General features: G+C 30.3%; 2 protein-coding genes across 2 annotated transcripts in view; both read right to left on the bottom strand.

Annotated features, from left to right (window-relative positions):
• LOC125870580 (peptidyl-prolyl cis-trans isomerase FKBP15-1-like) overlaps nt 1-19,014 on the bottom strand; it is a 1,082,853-nt gene that overhangs the window by 533,700 nt on the left and 530,139 nt on the right. The gene's annotated exons all lie outside the window — the stretch shown is intronic.
• Nucleotides 1-19,014, bottom strand: part of LOC125870566 (U-box domain-containing protein 9) — an 841,044-nt gene that overhangs the window by 305,139 nt on the left and 516,891 nt on the right. The gene's annotated exons all lie outside the window — the stretch shown is intronic.

Below are 19,014 nucleotides of genomic sequence, written 5' to 3'. Positions count from 1 at the left end.
TGTTGTGATACTAAACTTTCATGAGGACCTATTACCTCCCTAGACTATTTAATACCGTATTTTAAACATATATATTTGTCCACGTGGACATAAAAAATAATGTAAAATTATAAATAGTAATGTGTCCACGTGGGCACATATATACCTTTAAAATACACTATTAAATAGTTCAGGGGGTAAAAATTACGGTATTAAATAGTCTAGGGAGGTAATAGGTCCTCATGAAAGTTTAGTATCGCAACAACAAATCCGACCAAAGTTGGAGTATTTTTTATTTTCTCAACTCTCAAGTCTCTAATCTCTTAGTCTCTTTTAAATTACAAATTATATTACTTTGAAAGATTTGGTGGATTACTAGTTTGGTCTTTGGAGCTTCAAAATTCAACTTTCATCTATCAATTTTCGACTTTCGGTTATACACGCCTACTTTTTTAAGTAGACGTTTGGTACATTCGTTTCAACTCACATCTTTTTGCATTTTATTTCCGTATTATATATAATTTACTTATTTAGTTATTTATTTGTTTGCATTTATTTATTTATTTATTTATTGAGTAATTAGTCTCTAGTCTCTACTTATTTAGTTATTTTTTTGTTTGCATTTAATTTTCATATTATATATAATTTACTCACTTTTCATATTTTAATATGGATTTCGGTAAAAAAAATGTTGGCAAAGGTAAAACAATTGTATATGATGCGGTCACTAATTTATTTACCTCAAATTTCGAGTAAAATAAAAAAAATCGATAGTTCTTCTAAATCTAAAACTAGACAAGTAGCACAAGTAAGAATAAATACGGTAGATTTTATGCATGCTGATGAAATTGTTTTTAATATTGATAGTATATTGGATTAGATCCTTATCATGAAGCTTTACAAAGAAGGTTTGGTAATTTTGATGAAGAATTAGATGAAGAAGTAGAACATGATAATATTAATGATGATATTAATATTTTTGTTGAAGATGATGGTGATGATGATGAAACACAGCCAATTACGGCTACTAGTCCCACTCCCACTCCCGCTCCCGCTCTCAGTCCCGCTCCCTTTTGTTGTCCTGCTCCCATCCCCCCTGTACATCCTAGGCTTAAGTTTGAACGTGCTAAGAAATCAGTTGTGTGGCAATTTATGACTCAGAGTGAAGATAAAACACAAGCTATTTTTAACAAATGTAAACATAAAATGAATCATAAAACTGTGGGAAAACATGGTGAGACAGGACATTTGAGTAATCATTTAATGAGATGTTGTAAAAATAAATTTTTGCATGCTAAAGCTGTAGCCGAACCTAAAAAGAATGGTACCACCCTTCCTAGTGCAACTCTAGGAGTAGAGGGCTCTAATATGGTCCAAACGCAATTAAATCCTTCTAATATTTCTGGCCCTAGTACACAACGCTCATATAGTAGAGAAAAAGATCTTGAAGAATTAACTAAAATGATTGTTGTTATTGGTTTGCTTTTAATTTTGCTGAAAATTTCAGTTTTATTCATTATATTCAAATTGTGTGTAATCCATATTTTAAAGGTTTTTCAAGAAACACAATTAAAAAGGGTATCTTTGATTATCAATCTCAACATTTTTAATAGCTTCGTTGTTTATTTTATTATAATACTTTTAAAATAGCTATTACTTCTGATATGGGTCGTAGTGTAAATGGTAATGATTATTTCACTATTTTTGTCCATTGGATTGATGAAAATTGGATTATGCAAAAAAGAATTTTAGGTTATAAATGTTGTGAAATGCATAAAACTGATAGTTACATAGCTCAAACTATTGTAGATGTTTTACAAAACTATGGAATTTGTGATAAAATAATTAGTGTCACTTTAGATAATGCTTCTAATAATACATATGTTGTTGAAATACTAAAATCGACTCTTTGCCCTGTTTATATTGATGGTTGTCATATTAGGTGTGCTGCACACATATATAGTTTAATTGTTAGAGATGATATAACAATGTATAATGATGGTTGCATAAAATGTAAAACTGCATGTCATTTTATTTTTAAATGTCAAATTAAGTCTAGACGTAGAGAATTTGAAAATCGTTGTCGTGAATTTAATCTTCCACCTAGAAAAATTCCAAAATCAGTGTGTACTAGATGAAATTCTTTATTTTAAATGCTTCAAGTCGCTTATGAATATATGGAACCTTTACAAATGGTTTGGAATGCTCATAATTCAAATGTGAACTATATATAGACTTGATGAAAATGATTGGAATGACGTAAACGAACTTAGAATTCTTAAAAGTTTTTTATTTAGCTACAAAACAAATTTCGGGACTTTATTATCCAACTATTGCTCTGTTTTATCAAATATTTGTGCTATTTCTAGTAAATTTTATAAATTCAAATATAAACCAAGATTTGAAGATTCTGTTAAGAAGATGATTGAAAAAATTAATTTTTTTTTCCTATTCCTCAAATTTATTTAATCGCTTGTTTGTTAAACCCACATTACAAAGATGTAGGTGCAACACAAATGGTTGATAAAATATATTTCAATTTAGATATTCAAGATTTTGAAACAACTAGTTGTTAAGCAGTTAAAGATAGTATAAAAATTGAAGTTAGAAAATTGTATGACTTGTATAATTCTAATAGAAGAAATGTAGTACGTAATGAAGAATCGGAAAGTTCTAGGTGTAGATATGATGAAGATGATCTTGATGATATGCTAGATAGTTATCTTGAACTTTCTCATAATGATAAAAATAATTTTGATGCATATATTAATCAAAATACGGAAACGATTAAGGATTCACAAGGTTTACTTGATCTTCTAGATTGGTGGAGCAATCGCGGCAAGAGATTTCCAAAACTTCAACCGGTGTCTCGAGATGTGTTAGTTATTCAAGCATCTTCAGTAGCATCGGAAGATGCTTTTAGTGCAACAAGATTTCAAATTGGAGAGGATAGATATTCATTAGCAGCCGATTGCTTGGAGATATCGGTACTATTTAGATATTGGATTAATGGCGAGAGAATGAGTTATGGGCGTCTAGCTTTACCTACCAAATTTGAAAATGATATTGATGAAATTTTACAAGATTTTAGTGACGACGGCATTGATGCATTGGAGGAACTAGCTGATCAACCAGTTCCAGATCATGTTACTAGAGAAATGTTAAATGATTTAAGAAAAGATTGGTTTGGTAGCATGAACTATTAGTATGAGTATGATAATTCGAGGTCTAATTCAAACAGAACCCTTCCTAGATGATAGATATGTAGATTAGGTCATCTAATCCTCTACTAATATTTTGTAACTCAAACTGTACTATTTAATTAATATTAATAAAACTATAGGCTATTCGCCTTAATTTTTTTATTATTATTATTATCTTCAATTTTAATACAAAGTCTGTTTTAATTATATTTTTAATTTTCAAATGACAAAGTTATAAAATAGAAACTTTTAAACTTCTAAAGTTTTGAAATTTAAACTTTTAAAGTTTGAAATTTAAATTTTAAACTTTTAAAGTTTGAAATTTAAACTTTAAACTTTTAAAGTTTGAAATTTAAACTTTTATACTTTTAAAGTTTAAATTTCAAACTTTAAAAGTATAAAAGTTTTAATAATTGATTAATTTTCCTAATTTTTAAATTTTAATAATTAATTAATTATTTTTTTTGAAAAATATTTGTTATCCCGGTTACCGGTCCGGGACGAAATACAGCTCCAGTCCGATTCCGGTCCCTTTCTGCCCATCGGACCCCGGTTCCGATCGGTGCTGGTCCGATAGGTCCGTTACCAATACTGTTGCCAGACTTAATGGGATTACTCCGTGCAAATATGAGCTAATCAGAGTCTACGGCCCAACTAGTAGCCGATCGGATATGGATTAATTTAGCCAAACTCAATAGCTTTTAATGAAATGGATTTGAATTTTAAAGAAATCATTAAATATGTATGAATATTAAATTTTAAAATTTGAGTATTATACTTAAAATCTTCATTAATTCAAAAATTCATGAAACCATTAAAGTTAATATGTGGCACCTTTTTAGACAAATTTTTTTTTGCAAGTTGTAGTTTAATTTGACTTTTCTACTTAATCTTAAACTTAAGGGAAAATTATTTGGAAGATTATCTTTTAATAAATAATGACTGATTTTAGTGAGACTTTTTATTTATTACCATTTATAGCAATACATAACAATATTATGTTAAATCTGCAATATGTATTAAAAGTGAATTATGTATGCAATATATATATATATATATATTATAACTGTTTTTTTTAAATATATTATGCTTGTTTGGTAAGAGATTGACACATTGTATTATAAGTGTATTAAAATGTGTGATAAATGTATTATCTTGTATTATATGTGAATAATTAATTGTTCTTTGTAAAAGAAAATGTTATTGCTATCAATGGTAAATATCTTTTTAATATAGTATATTTATGTAAGTTTCCCAAAACGTAAACTTGTAGTTTTTAAAATTCAATTTTTTGCTCTAATTAAGTTTACTTATATGCATGGAATCCGATTTGGTCAATTTTATGACTAACCCGACAGAGAGAATAATAGGAGAAGGGCTAAGTTTAATTTGACCAAATTAAAGGGCCAAAATTCCTCTTATTAAATGTTGCATTAAAGGTAATGCTTTTTAATAACGAAACAAAATTATATGGAGTTGCTTTACAATATTATATATTGTTCAATGAGCACAAGAACAATATTAGAGTAGTGGTTTAAAGATGATAATTCTATAGAACACACTGATAATTAATAAAAACGTGTTCATGAAAGCAAAAGTTGACGCACTTTGTTATTTGAGATAAAACATCGAATACTTATAATATTCTTGATTACTTGATATCATTGCTACTTCAATTCATTTCATGGATAAGTATATTTCAATTTTGATGGCCATTATTATTTGTGTTTCCCGTGATTTGGTTATATACTCCATCCGTCCAACAATAGTTGTCTACTATACTAAAAATAGTTGTCTAATAATATTTGTCAAATTTAGAAAATCAAAAGATAATTTACCTTTTGTGTCTATTTTACCCTTGCTATTAAATTCTATTTATTATCTAACACATTTCTCAAAGCATTAAATTTAATAAATTAAAGTCAAAAGATAATATAGTAATATACCCCTATTATTTATTATTTCTTAAGGGATATGCCAAGCTCATAGTGGACAATTTTTGTTGGACGGGAGAAGTATTTATTGTTCTCATTTCTGAATATTGTATTTGAGTCAAGAGTTTATCAAACACTATCTATTTGAATGTATTGGCGTGGAGTGGGGAAGAAATAAAAAATAAAGATTTAAATTAAAATAAATTATGTAAAGAACTAAAAAAAATAGAGGATAGATTTACCACCAAAGGATATATGTGGTGTATTGAATGGGCCTACTTCCACTACATAAAAAATGATCTTTAGCGGTAATTAATTAGCAATTATCGTTAAATATGTATTTTTAGCGACAATTAGCATTTTTTGTATATGTCTCTAAGGGCTTTAGCGACATTGGATCTAACGACACTCAACTAATGCCGGTAAAGACTTTAACACTCTTTATTAATGTGTTTATTTATTGCTGTTAAAAGTTGTTTTTGTTATAGTGTTCTCCCTTAACCAGAGGTTTTAGATTTGAGCCATAGGTATAGAAATATCCCTGTAGGAAATGCTCCCCCCACCCCACAACTCGAATGTAGCAATAATCGAACTCTAATGCAGAGATATCAAACATCGAGTGAAAAAAAAAAGGATAGATTTGGACACTAGAAGGAGGTCTTGAACCTCCGACGTATGTTGGGCTGGAAAATCTAATAAATCCATGTTTGTTGGGCTGAAAGCCCCATCTTTAGGACATGTGGAGAGGGGAGAGTCAATTAGTCGTGATTTGGACATCCCATAAAAAAGGAAAAATTTCATAAATAACTTAGAGTTAAAACATAATTAGCCTCATTAGCTATAATTTGCGTAATTACGTAGAGTAGCTATAATTTCAGTAGCTATTGCATATCTTTCTTGGAACTTTAACTTAATTTATGAGGCAAAAATTTAGTTTATTAAAAAGGAAAAGAATCCCACAAATCATGATTATTGTATCTAATTAGAGTTTCTTACCAAATATGACTTCTATAAAACAAAGAAAGATAAATTTAACTTCCTAATTAACATGCCAAAAAATGACTCTTTCTTTATATATATATAATAAATGTATACAAATGCTGAAATTATATAAATAAATATCTGGAACGTATAATTGTTGATAATATACAAATACAAAAGAGTAGTTGTACATAATTGATGAAAAATATACAAATAAGGTCTAAAAAGGTCAGAAAGCCGCAAAAAATATTGTTACGCTAAATCCATAGAATCATATACAATAGAACGTGAAATGTATTGATAGAAATACAAATAAAAAAATATACAAAATAAATTATACAAATACCTCAATAATGCTGAAATTATACAAATAATAGTTGAAACGTATTCTTGTTAATAATATACAAATACAAAAAAATTGTATATAATTGTTGAAAATATACAATTAAGGTCTAAAAAAATATAAAGCAATAAACATTGATACGCTAAATCTATAGAAACGTATGCAACATAATGTGAAATGTACGGATAGAAATATAAATCATAAAAAATATACAAAATAAATTATACAAAATTCTTCAATTTCTTCACCGTAATTTTGGTTCATTGACTCAGATTCATCATCTTCCGCCAATAGTACCGATGTCCAGCAACTCCATAACCAACTCCACTGAACTATAGCAAACAACTACTTTGATTATGAAAGATTACATGGAATGGATCAATGATATGATTGGGTCCGGATTCGACGATGTGCCACCACACTACTTTGATTTGAACATTGATTCGATTGAGTAATTTATGGGGGATTGAGAGATTTAAGAAGGAAATTAAATGGTGTGGAAGAAAGAGATAGTATGTAGATTTGTATAAAAGAGGAACAATGATTCTACATGTTCTGATACAAAAAAAGTGGGACCTAGCTTTGCCATTTTCATAAACAATAAATGTTCTCCATAGTTAAGTCAAACTGTAGTCATGTATCATAATTAACTATTCAATGTTAGCTTAATTATGTAATTTATCCTAAAAAATGCACAAAAAATAAAAGAAAGGAATTAATAATGAAATTTTACACAAATCTTCAGTGTTAACTGTTAAGAGCTAATTATATTTTATCCCTATTCATTTCAAATTATAAAAATCCCTTAAAATTTGGTAGAATCTGAATACATTCCAAAACGTCCTAATACATCACGTCTTGATTTCAAATGCATCATTCAATGTCCCGATATATCGTGTAAAGTGATGTATCCAACTGATACATCGCGTAAAGTGATGTATCAGAGAATAAGAGAGTAGAGATTTTTATAATTTTAAAAATATAATAAAATAAGTCATGTATTTAGATGAAATAAAGTGAGTTGGTATAATTGCTATATTAAAATGAACTCCAAACAACACATACTTTAAAGCAGTATATCCAAACATTAAGTTATAACTTTTTAGGAAAACAAATGTAGCCTCTAACTGACCAAATTACAACGTCACAAAGCTATATATTGAGCTATTCCCCCCTGCCCCCTCACGTCAAGTAAAACATACAAGAAGGATTTAAAATAGATTTCGAAACATTATGTCAAATAGGATACCCTTAGCCAAAACAAGAAATAATGTATTTTGAAAGGGGTTGGATTTTTCGTACTAGAGATATTGTTTTAGCATGATAAGCTTTTAATTAAGAAAAAGAATACATAGAAGAAATATATATATATATATTTGAGGGAAAATTAAAGTAATATGTCAAAAAAACTTAATGAATTCAAATAAATTGAAGATAGTGAAATTTTAAAAAATAATTGAACTCTCACGAACAAAGTAAAACTTCATGTAATTAATCAATTGACGTTACAAGATCACTGACCTGGTGGTGGTCCGCCCAGTCATAGATCAAGCAAGTCAATATCCTTAGAGGTAGTCCAACTACATAAGAATCGAAATACACAAGAATTTTAACATAGTTTCTCAGACTGCATGGTTTAATTATTTTACCCAAGCAAAGGGCCTGTCAAGAAGCTAATACATATTTTTATTGAGCCCATGTGTTTGATAGTTCTAACCGGGTATCAAGCGCCCTACTTATCAAACTCAATTTCGGGCTAAAAACCACGGCTCATCAGACGGAAGATATGTTGTCTAAAGCAGAAGGTTTACTTAGGGAGTTGAAAAAGAAAGACAAGATGACCACTATTGATTAACAATAGATACACTGTTAAACCACAGTAGAAAAACTGTTACTGTACATTTGGGACCCATTGATAAGGGACCCATGGTCACTGTAAATCACTGTAGATAGATCCCTTTTTCTTCTATAAATAAGGTCTTTTGTAGTTTGAAGGAGGGCGTCGAAAAACACTCTCTCTTCATTAAAGTTTTTTTATGTTGTTTGTTTCTCTTAGTTTGCAAAGCTCTCGGTTTGCCGGAGGTTCACCGGAAGTAAATAAAGTTGTTGATATTTCTTATCGGCCCTGTTGGTCATTATTACAAGGTAATTTAATTCTCTTCTTTTAATTTGAAATCTCTTTATATCTCCGATCTGGAAGCTGTGACTATGTTCGGCTAAAAATTTATATCTATGCCGGATAACTAACTTCTCTTTTATATAGACCATGAACGGATCTAAGCTATATTTAAATATAGAAGAATTTTAGTATGGCTTCTCGACTTGGTTTTGAGAGTGAGGTACAGTCAGATCTAGTACTACTTTTATTGGCTTTGTCTTTATGACTCCGTCTGATGAGCCGTGGTTTTTAGCCCGAAATTGATTTTGATAAGTAGGGCGCTTGATACCCGGTTAGAACTATCAGACACATGAGCTCAATAAAAGTATGTATTAGCTTCTTGACAGGCCCTTTGCTTGGGTAAAATAATTAAACCATGCAATCTGAAAAACTATGTTAAAATTCTTGTGTATTTCGATTCTTATGTAGTTGGACTACCTCTAAGGATATTGACTTACTTGATCTATGACTGGGCGGACCACTGGCAGGTCAGTGATCCTGTAACGTTGGTATCAGAGCCTAGGAACTTTCATGGTCTATATATAATTGATGTGAAAAATTTCGGCATAGATATATTCTCTCTTTTATGGATCAAGAAGATATTAAAAACACTCGACTAGAAGAGGTAGATATACCTCAAAACCTTGATTTGTTAAACAAATGGACTATTTCGAAACTTAATATAAAAACCATTTATGATTATGGTTGGTTTGATAAGATTTCTAATAAACAGTTGATTAAAACAACTGAGCAATCCTTGGCGTTAAACTCGTCCGAACAAACTATTCGTTTATTAAATAAGCGTGATATTGAATTATATAGATCTCAGTATAAATTTTTGCATATTGACATGGTTCAAATTGCTTTTAAACCTTTAACTCTTAAAGGGTTACCAGAGACTTTCTTAGCTGCTCTACGAGATGCGAGGAATTTAAATTTTCGTCAATCTTTGATGGGTTCGATAGAATCTACGGTGGCTTATGGTCCAGTTTATTTTAATGCTCAGCCCAATTTGCAGTTATCTTTGACTGATTCTAATATATTAGATGCTTTAACCTTGAATGTTAAAACACATGGTTATAACTATGCACCTGAATCTGAATTAATTTGCTTGTTGTATAGAATCTATTATAAATTACTTGGTACTTTGAATCCTAGATGTAAGTTATATGATACATCTGATCAAACTATTTTAGTAGAAACTAATTTCGCCAGATCTAAGTTCATTACTAGAAGACCTATAAAATGGGAAGAAATTAATTTTCCTACCACTTGAATTTTAGATTCTGTTGTACCCCTGAGCAAATGACCGATGCTGTCACTAATTCTGAATATTCTCATATTAGTCGAAATGCCGATGGAAAAATTTGTATGCAGTTTGATGAAAAAAGTGTTCCTTATAGTAGACATTCTTTTGCTTCTGATAGAAGACTGACTATTCAACATATTTCTCCGATAGAACCTTGTTATGGTCCAGCTAGAAATCGTGCTGCTTCATTACATACTTTATCAACAGTTATATCTGCAGAAAAATAAAAAATAAAAATTGATCCTCGGTTAAACATTGTTCAAACGAATGATAAAGCATCTTATATTTCTGATAAGGATATTCCTTCTGTATCCGAGATGGATTTTAATCTTAATGATACTTAATGATGAGTGAACATCAAATTGATTTTAGTCCAGGTTCACTGGCAAGAAAATATATTCAAAATGAATTTTTAAATGAAAAATGGAACCGGTTTAAAACTTGATTTTTTGACACTTATAGTAAAGAAGATTTAAATAATATTTCTCAAGAGTTTTATGAAACTTGTGCATTACATAATCATATTATGTTTTTTGTGCCTTGGTTTATAACCACTTATTTGCCTTTATTCATCAACGTTCTTGAACGATCTTACAAAGATGAATCAAGTAATATTATTCAATCCATTTATCCTTCTCAAGCTCCGTTTATTTTACCAAATAATACTGGTATTACTTTTACTATTTTTCATAAATTTATTGATAATGATGTCGCCGCAGTAAGTATAAATGAAATTAATCGTCTTATTTCTCAAAATAATTATTTGGGTCTATATCTCAAAGTTATTGGTGAACATATTTGTTCTCTAGACAAAAAATTAGATAGCCTGTCTAATCTGGTTGTTCAAATTGATAGTAAGCTAAAATCTGTGAAACAAGTTTCGGAACAGACTTCTTCGTCAAAATAGCCTGATGTTCATATTCAAAGGCCTCTTGAGATTCAGGATTTTATTCTTAGACCTTTGCACGACCTTGAAAATCTTCTTGATAAAAAGTTTTCTCAATTTGGTGCAAGTGCGAAATCGATAAGTCTCGCTGAAGATTTTGCAAATGAGATGGAAGCCACTTTTGATTTCGAAACTCAAATGGAAATGAAAGTTAATAAACTCCATGGGTATCCAAAGAAGAATAGTGGCAATACTGCTTATGCTAGAAAACCTAGCATGCAAACATATTACTATCGCAGGCCTACTCCTCAAGATGTTTTAATAGAGGAAAGAGATTGGAATCAAACTAACACTTCTTATAGTGGAAGTGAGATTTATGAATGGAATCTCGATGGGTTAACTGATAGGCAGTTGACGATTATGGTTCATAGGATGCTTATGTATGCTACTATCTGCAAAAGTGTTAGTAACACTGGCAAGACCATTTGCAAGATGATTATTGCAGGATTTACCGGTCAACTAAGAGGTTGGTGGGATAATTATATGACCTCTGATGCGAGAGCAGCAGTAATTAATGCTAAGCAGTAAATGAAGGATTTGATAATTTAGGCTTTGCCCTTGTTCAAAATAGAGAAGATGCTATGTATACACTTATTTTGACTATTCTTGAACATTTTAGTGGTAGATTTACCAATCAATATGAAACCATTAGATCTCTTCTAAATGGTCTTAGATGTAGACATTTAGGTGAGTTTAGATGGTATAAAGACACTTATTTAAGTCGGGTCATGAAACTTTCCGAAAATGGTTTAGAATTCTGGAAAGCCAAATTTATTGATGACTTACCTTCTTTATTTACAGAAAGAGTAAAAAAGACTCTTATAAATCTTCAAGGAATTATTCCTATTGTGAATTTACTTATGAAAAGCTTATTGGGGCTTGTACGCAAGAAGACATAAATTTGTGCAATGAGGTAAAACTCTCAAGACAACTTAAGATGGATAAGCTTAGAGAAAAGTCTCAATTAGGAGATTTTTGTACTCAATTCGGTTTACTGGATGCTTCAAAAAGCACCAATTGAGAAAGTTCTAAATCAGAATCTCATAGATCTCATCATAAGAAAAGAAGATCTAGAAGAAGGACTAGAGAAGAAAGAGATGAGCATAGGACTCATCGTAAATCTCATAGATTTACCAGGAATAGGTCAAGGCGAAATCTTGATAAGATTAAGTGTTATAAATGTGGAAAATTTGGGCATATAACTCCAAATTGTAAGCTGGAAAAGCTTAAGACTCTAGGACTTGATGATGATATTCAAGAGAAGATTTATAGTTTTCTATATACTTCTAGTTCCGAATCAGATTATGATGATTCTGAAGCAAGTTATGCAATAGAGGATGAGCAACCTGAGCCTTCTAAGGTTCATCAAGATTCGAATGATGCTTGCAAATGTCATGATGATATTTTTCACTGCGAACATGATGAATTTTACAAGCTGCAATCTCAGTTTGAAAATATGAATATGTTCACTATCAATGCTGATAATATGATAGAACTTCTAAAAGAAGTTACCAATAATACTCTTCGTGAAAAGATCATTCAATTGGCTGCTAGTAAAACTAGCTTTTCAACTAGTATTCCTAACGATAAAAAGGTTAAAGATGAGTTTAATTATTTTGCTCCTTACTCTTTGTCTGAAGTTCATAATAGACTCTCTTCTAAACAAACCATGATTATTCGTGATACCTCTTTTGATGATTTAAAAGGAGAAATTGAACATTTGAAGGAAGAAATTAAATTTCTTAAACAAAATCATATTATTTGTGATCACCGTCTTACTCAGATTGAGTTTGCTAATAGCAAAGGAAAAAATAAGGTTGATGAATCTACTGCTGAAGAAAATACTCTTGCCAACACTTTGAATATTGATCCGAAACAAAATATGTTTTTAGGAATGACGCAAATTGTTACAGCTCATAAATGGTATGTTAAATATACTATATTAATTGATAATACTTTTTCTATAACTAACATTGCTATGATTGATAGTGGCGCTGATGTGAGTTGCATTCAAGAAGGTCTAGTACCTACTAAATATTTTGAAAAAATAACTCATATGGTTAAATCTGCATCTGGTCATGCTTTGGATGTAAAGTATAAATTATCTAATACTCGAATTTGCCAGAATAAAGTTTGTATTCCTCACTTCTTTTTCTTAGTAAAAAATCAGTTATATCCTCATATTATTCTAGGAACTCCTTTTATAAATGCAATTTATCCTTTTACTAATATAAATGCTAAAGGATTTTCTGCTACTTATAAAAATCAAGATATTAGTTATACTTTTATCATCGAGCCTATTTCTAGAGATACAAATGCTCTAATTGAGATGAAACAAACGCATGTTGATTATTTACAACTTGAGATATTTAGTATGAATATATTTGATACTTTAAAATCTGCTAAAGTACAGGAAAAGATTAAACTCATTTATGAAAAAATGGCCATTGATATTTGTGCTGATCATCCTAGTGCTTTTTGGAATCGAAAAAAGCACAGTGTAACTCTTCCATATGAAGATGATTTCTCTGAAGAAAATATCCCTACCAAATCACGTCCTTGTCAGATGAATACCGAATTGGTCGAATTCTGCAAAAAGGAAATTGATAATTTATTGCAAAAGGGTTTAATAAAACCTTCCAAGTCACCCTGGTCTTGTACTTCATTTTATGTTCATAACGCAGCAGAAAAAGAACGAGGCGTTCCCAGGTTAGTAATTAATTATAAACCTTTAAATAAATTTTTAAAATGAATTAGGTATCCTATTCCAAACAAAAGGGATTTATTATCAAGATTATATGATGCTAATATCTTTTCAAAATTTTATTTAAAATTTGGATATTGGCAAATCCAAATATTTAAAGACCATTCTCATAGAACGACATTTAATGTTCCGTTTGGACAATACGAATGGAATGTAATGTCCTTTGGATTAAAAAATGCTCCTTCGAAATTTCAAAAGATTATGAATGATATTTTTAATCCTTATTTGGATTTCATCATAGTTTATATTGATGATATTTTGGTATACTCAAAGACTGTTGAAATGCATATTAAGCATCTAGACATTTTTAAGAAAATAGTTATTCAAAATGGTTTGGTCATATCTAAACCTAAAATGAGTCTTTTTCAAACAGAAATTAGATTTTTGGGTCATTTGATTTGTCAAGGAAAAATGACTCTTATTCAGCGATCTATTGAATTCGCATCAAAATTCCCTGATATTATTACAGATAGGACGCAATTGCAGCGGTTTCTGGAAAATTTAAATTACATTTCCCCCTTCTACAAAAATTTGTCTCGAGATTTAGCTCCGTTATACGACAGGCTAAAAAAAGATCATAAGAAGCCTTGGACTAATAGTCTCACAGATCTTGTAAAGACTATTAAAGAAAGAGTTAAATCTTTGCCTTGTTAACCCTTTGCTAATCCTGCTTGGCCAAAGATCGTTGAGACAGATGCGTCCAATATAGGTTATGGTGAAATATTAAAATAGATTAACCAGCATGATAAAATACCTTATTCGGTTTTATTCAGAAAAATGGAGCGATGCTCAGAAAAAATATGCAACAGTAGCTCATGAAATGTTAACTATCGTTAAATGTGTTTTAAAATTTCAGGATGATCTTTACAATCAGAAATTTGTGATAAAAATAGATGCTCAATCAGTCAAATATATGTTTGATAAAGATTTTAAACATGATGCATCCAAATTAATATTTGCTAGGTGGCAGACACAATTAGCCCCTTTTGATTTCGAAATTCATTATAAAAAGGGAAGTGATAATTCCCTCCCAGACTTCTTATCTAGAGAATATCTTTCTTCTTAAAAGAGTGGGTTTTCTTGACTTCTTTACTGAAATTACTTTGGTTACAATTTTAAAGGCAGTTCCTCTTAATAGAGATTTACAGGAACATCTTTTATGGAGAATTATAGACGGAATGGTGATGAATATCGTCGCTAATTACATGATTAAGCAAGAGTTATATGAAAATTTTTATTGTTCTGAAGTTTATGACCTTTTAGATGATTAAAACTAAATGCTATGTTTGCAGAATGAATCCTCCTTGGGTAACCAAGGCTAGAGGAAGGGGCAGTTATACTCGCGGAAGGGGAAGATCATCCTCCTCAAAAACATCAGGATCATCATAGGATCCTCATCCAGCTCTCCAATTATACAAAGGGGAGGAATGAGCTTGGTAAAACTAACAAGCTCTTCAAAAGAAGCTACTTCTTCGATACATCTGGATGATATTTCAAAAAATAATCCATTATACGCCCAACTGAGAGCATATTTATCTTAAAAGCAAAGTGATACTTTTGCATCGGTGGCGAAAGAAGAGGTTGATGATATTAGATCCTATGAAAGGGTAGTAAAGAAATAAGTGATATTTCTTATTGAAAACTCTGAGATACAGAGAAAAGAAGAACCCTGGAAGATATTCTAGCGATATTTACTTAACGGATTATACTTCCCAGGAGAGTCATACAAAACCCGCTTGTATTACAGACCATTTTAACGAATACAGGTAGTGTTGAATTTCAGCACTTCTCAGGTTATAACACCAGCGAGAACGTTTATAAATTCTCCAAAATGATCATAAAGCAGATTATATCAATTGAAGATTGGGGTATATCCTTAATGAAAGAAAGGCAGACCAGCCTCAATAAAATCCTTACTAATTTCACTTATTGGGATTATATTAACGCTTTCAGCAAAGTCCTTTATTATAACAATGAAAGGCATAAACATACTTGGTTTATCAAGGTATGTGCAAAGATATTTGTTGACCCAATTCCTAACTGGTTCTTGAACTGGTGGTCATACCACGGACCGACGGTAAAGATTTTACCTGATCCCTTTTTAAAGTTATACAAAAACTGGGTTAAGGTTTCACCAGACCTTAATGATTTATACCACTCAGATCATGTTTGTTATATAGAACAAGTTGAACAAATTTATTTCTTCATAGAATTCTCGATTCCATGGATCCATAAATGGACCCCGAAAGTAGGTTTTACTGAAGAAAAAATTCCATGCTTATATCGAATTTATTAGAATAATTTCTGGGCTAAATTAATGAAGAAGGATCCCACGACTAAATCATTATATGGCCAAGAATTATTGGACTCTATTTCTCAAAGAATCCAAGATTATGGTACTATTCCTCACAAAGGAATAATTGCTGACAACTCCGTCAAACATATTGCCAGAAGAATTTCCATTCAAGATGGAAATAAAGAAGAAATGATAAAGGAGTATTTGGATGAAATTAGGAGGAATGTACTCCTCAATATCACTCACTATGAAAAACTAGACACTTCAATGAGAAGTGAAACAAGTGATGATATCGCAGATGATGCTCAAGAGGCCCAACCTTGTGAATCGGCGAAACTCGTGACAGAAGATATGCTATCTAAAGCAGAAGGTTTACTTAGGGAGTTGAAAAAGAAAGACAAGATGACCACTACCAATATTAATTTTGTGTTTATCGTTCAAGATTTTTAATTTTTTTTCTTTATGCATAGTGTCTTAAAATGTGAAACGAATTTTTTATAGATTCACTTTTTATTATGGGTTATAAGAATTAATAGAAAAAAAGAGTTAACCAAGTAAATTTGTGAAAGCACAAGATAATAGTTGTATGAATATTTATTTTTTTACAAAGAAGAAAAGCTTTAGAAACATTGGTAAAAAGGGTGCAAAGATAAAATAAAAATGGGTTTATGCAAAGAAAAAAATGCATATGAAGAAATGACTAAAATTTGAGAAAATGGAAGTATGAGAGAGCAAGTGTGACAACAAGAAATGGGACCCACAAAAACACTTGTCAAAAGAAAATGGTGCCCTCATACAACTATTGTTGATTGTGCCTCAACCACCATAAAATTTTTTGTTGTTGTCTATCCCTTAGACTAAAAAAAGTCTTAACAACTAAATCTGACAATTACTAATATTATCATAGTTAAATGACAGTTGAACTGATTCTATTAACAATTCATAAATATAAAAGAGAATGAAACTAATTTTATAGACTAAACACATGGGAGATTAATTGTAGACGGTAAAATTCATGTCGAGAAAATTATAATCAAGAAGGGAAAAGTATCGCAATAATCGTATTTATTGATTTCAAAGTTTGAGTGTTACAATCTCTATGATTCCTCTGAATTCGTCTTTCATATATAAATTCAAGGGCTCTTGAGCTTTATCTTGAATTTGTCTTGAATTTGATCTTGGATTTAAGGGCTTTAAAGATTGTTCTTGAATCTTCGATGAACTTGAACTTGAACTTTTTTCGACTTTTACTTGAATTCAAGGGCTTGGAGCTTGTTCTTGAATCCGATGGGATCGTTCTTGAACTTGAAATCTTAAACTTGTAGCTTATAGAGAAATTTGTGGCGTTTGTCCCACGACCTTTCTCTAGCTTCTTGTTTAGAATTTTTGATCCCTTTTCTGAATTATGAGGAGCCATATTTATAGTTTTAGAATAGACGAGTTTTGATAGAAATAGAATTTCCTTCGGCCAATAAAATTTACGTGACACGGCATATGAGCTTTATGAAGCGGGCTTTAATTATTCATATTTATTGGATTTAAATAATTAACTCAATTATATTAATCCATAATATTTATTTGGACTAATATATTTATGAATTTAATATAATCCAAATCATTTTATATATTTATACTCAATAAATTTTAAATGATTACACTAATCAAACGAGAATGTAAAGATATCCCAAAACTAAAACATATAGACATAAAACATTTAAACATAGATAAAATAAAACATATGAAAGGACATAAAAGAAATTACCATTTTAAGTGCAATGAATGAGACAACGAGCTTGACTCAGATTGGCTTCACTCAAAACAACAATGAAAATTAAAATTTAAAGACTTTAGTGATTTGGAGTGTATTGGAGCTTGTTCTTGAATCCGATGGGATCGTTCTTGAACTTGAAATCTTAAACTTGTATCTTATAATAGAGAAATCTGTGGTGTTTGTCCCACGAGCTTTCTCTAGTTTTTTGTTTAGAATTTTCGATCCCTTTTCTGAATTATGAGGACCCATATTTATAGTTTTAAAATAGACGAGTTTTGATAGAAATAGAATTTTCTTCGGCCAATAAAATTTAAGTGACACGACATATGAGCTTTGTGAAGCGGGCTTTAATTATCTATATTTATTGAATTTAAATAATTAACTCAATTATATTAATTCATAATATTTATTTCGACTAATATACTTATAAATTTAATATAATTCAAATTATTTTATAACTTTATATTCAATAAATTTTAAATGATTACATAATCAAACGAGAATGTAAAGCTATCCCAAAACTAAAACATATAGAAACAAAACATGTAAACATAGATTAAATAAAACATAGGAAAGGACATAAAAGAAATTACCATTTTAGGAGCAATGAATGAGACGACAAGCTTGACTTCACTCAAAACAACAATGAAAAGAAAAATTTAAAGACTTTAGTGATTTGGAGTGTATTGGAGCATGCTGTTGTGAAAAGGAATTAACGCAGACTGAGGCTAAAGGAGAAACTGGAAGCGTGCAGTTCACTTCTCATTCATCATGAAATCAAATACAACGAATTGAAAAAGAATGAAAAAACTAAACTGAGAATTAGTTGATTCTCTATCTTATATACATGATCTAACCTAACTACTTTGACAGCTGTAATCTGTTAATTCTAAATAATTAATATTTAAGAGTTAGGGTGTGTTTGGTATGAAGGAAAACATTTTCCGAAAAATGTTTTTCAATTTTCTCATGTTTGGTTGGGTTAAATGTTTTGGAAAATGTTTTCCAAATCAACTCATTTTCCTCAAATTTAAGGAAAATGACTTCCCTCCCTTCAAAACTTAAGGAAAACATTTTCCAAAATACTCTTCCAACTTCTAATTAAAAAAAAAATTGTTGAAAAAATCAATTTATTTGATCCCTACCCTCAAACCAGCCACCCTAAAAAAAATAATTTAAAGTTTGTCTTTAAATTCAATATTTTTACCCCACCCTCACCCCTACCCCCACCCCCTACCACCACCCCTCCCAAAAAAATATTAAAAGTTGTTTTTAAAAGGTATTTCTAATTTCAATTTTTTATTTTTTTACACCCCCACTTCCTACCCTC

Source organism: Solanum stenotomum, chromosome 7 (genome assembly GCF_019186545.1).
Source record: "Solanum stenotomum isolate F172 chromosome 7, ASM1918654v1, whole genome shotgun sequence".
NCBI classification, from domain to species: domain Eukaryota; kingdom Viridiplantae; phylum Streptophyta; class Magnoliopsida; order Solanales; family Solanaceae; genus Solanum; species Solanum stenotomum.
The sequence above is the reverse complement of the archived record's forward strand: the minus strand, read 5'-3'. Positions and strand labels throughout refer to the sequence as shown.